The sequence below is a fragment of the Ictalurus punctatus genome, unplaced genomic scaffold (genome assembly GCF_001660625.3).
Source record: "Ictalurus punctatus breed USDA103 unplaced genomic scaffold, Coco_2.0 Super-Scaffold_100046, whole genome shotgun sequence".
NCBI classification, from domain to species: Eukaryota; Metazoa; Chordata; class Actinopteri; order Siluriformes; family Ictaluridae; genus Ictalurus; species Ictalurus punctatus.
Genome location: NW_026521087.1, coordinates 6,332,660 through 6,336,178, shown reverse-complemented (window position 1 = coordinate 6,336,178; position 3,519 = coordinate 6,332,660).

The following is a 3,519-nucleotide window of genomic DNA, read 5'->3' as shown; positions in this document are numbered from 1 at the left end:
CAGGTACAGGTACACACACACACACACACACACCTCACTGGTACAGGTACACACACACACACACACACCTCACTGGTACAGGTACACACACACACACCTCACTGGTACAGGTACACACACACCTCACTGGTACAGGTACACACACACACACACACCTCACAGGTACAGGTACACACACACACACACACACACCTCACAGGTACAGGTACACACACACACACACACACACACCTCACTGGTACAGGTACACACACACACACACCTAACTGGTACAGGTACACACACACACACACACACACACACACACCTCACTGGTACAGGTACACACACACACACACACACACAAACACACACACACACACACACCTCACTGGTACAGGTACACACACACACACTCCTCACTGGTACAGGTACACACACACACACACACCTCACTGGTACAGGTACACACACACACACACACACACACACACACACCTCACTGGTACAGGTACACACACACACACACACACACACACACACACCTCACTGGTACAGGTACACACACACACACACACACCTCACTGGTACAGGTACACACACACACACACACACACAAACACACACACACACACACCTCACTGGTACAGGTACACACACACACACTCCTCACTGGTACAGGTACACACACACACACACACCTCACTGGTACAGGTACACACACACACACACCTCACTGGTACAGGTACACACACACACACACACACCTCACTGGTACAGGTACACACACACACACACACACCTCACTGGTACAGGTACACACACACACACACCTCACAGGTACAGGTACACACACACACACACACACACCTCACTGGTACAGGTACACACACACACACACACACCTCACTGGTACAGGTACACACACACACACCTCACTGGTACAGGTACACACACACCTCACTGGTACAGGTACACACACACACACACACCTCACAGGTACAGGTACACACACACACACCTCACAGGTACAGGTACACACACACACACACACACACCTCACTGGTACAGGTACACACACACACACACCTAACTGGTACAGGTACACACACACACACACACACACACACACACACCTCACTGGTACAGGTACACACACACACACACACACACAAACACACACACACACACACACCTCACTGGTACAGGTACACACACACACACTCCTCACTGGTACAGGTACACACACACACACACACCTCACTGGTACAGGTACACACACACACACACACACACACACACACACCTCACTGGTACAGGTACACACACACACACACACACACACACACACACCTCACTGGTACAGGTACACACACACACACACACACCTCACTGGTACAGGTACACACACACACACACACACACAAACACACACACACACACACCTCACTGGTACAGGTACACACACACACACTCCTCACTGGTACAGGTACACACACACACACACACCTCACTGGTACAGGTACACACACACACACACCTCACTGGTACAGGTACACACACACACACACACACACACCTCACTGGTACAGGTACACACACACACACACACACACAAACACACACACACACACACACCTCACTGGTACAGGTACACACACACACACTCCTCACTGGTACAGGTACACACACACACACACACCTCACTGGTACAGGTACACACACACACACACACACCTCACTGGTACAGGTACACACACACACACACCTCACTGGTACAGGTACACACACACACATACACACACCTCACTGGTACAGGTACACACACACACACACACACACACACCTCACTGGTACAGGTACACACACACACATACACACACCTCACTGGTACAGGTACACACACACACACACACACACCTCACTGGTACAGGTACACACACACACACACACACACACACACACACACACACACCTCACTGGTACAGGTACACACACACACACACACTTCACTGGTACAGGTACACACACACACACACACACCTCACTGGTACAGGTACACACACACACACACACACCTCACTGGTACAGGTACACACACACACACACACACCTCACTGGTACAGGTACACACACACACACACACACACACACACCTCACTGGTACAGGTACACACACACACACACACACACACACACCTCACTGGTACAGGTACACACACACACACACACACACAAACACACACACACACACACACACCTCACTGGTACAGGTACACACACACACACACACACCTCACTGGTACAGGTACACACACACACACACACCTCACTGGTACAGGTACACACACACACACACACCTCACTGGTACAGGTACACACACACACACACACCTCACTGGTACAGGTACACACACACACACACACCTCACTGGTACAGGTACACACACACACCTCACTGGTACAGGTACACACACACACCTCACTGGTACAGGTACACACACACACCTCACTGGTACACACACACACACACACACACACACACCTCACTGGTACAGGTACACACACACACACACACCTCACTGGTACAGGTACACACACACACACACACCTCACTGGTACAGGTACACACACACACACACACCTCACTGGTACAGGTACACACACACACACACACCTCACTGGTACAGGTACACACACACACACACACCTCACTGGTACAGGTACACACACACACACACACCTCACTGGTACAGGTACACACACACACACACACACACACACACACACCTCACTGGTACAGGTACACACACACACACACACACACACACCTCACTGGTACAGGTACACACACACACCTCACTGGTACACACACACACACACACACACACACACACCTCACTGGTACAGGTACACACACACACCTCACTGGTACAGGTACACACACACACCTCACTGGTACAGGTACACACACACACCTCACTGGTACACACACACACACACACACACACACACACCTCACTGGTACAGGTACACACACACACACACACCTCACTGGTACAGGTACACACACACACACACACCTCACTGGTACAGGTACACACACACACACACACCTCACTGGTACAGGTACACACACACACACACACACCTCACTGGTACAGGTACACACACACACACACACACCTCACTGGTACAGGTACACACACACACCTCACTGGTACAGGTACACACACACACACACACACACACACACCTCACTGGTACAGGTACACACACACACACACACACACACACACACACACACCTCACTGGTACAGGTACACACACACACACACACACACACAAACACACACACACACACACACACCTCACTGGTACAGGTACACACACACACACACACCTCACTGGTACAGGTACACACACACACACACACCTCACTGGTACAGGTACACACACACACACACACCTCACTGGTACAGGTACACACACACACACACACACCTCACTGGTACAGGTACACACACACACACACACACC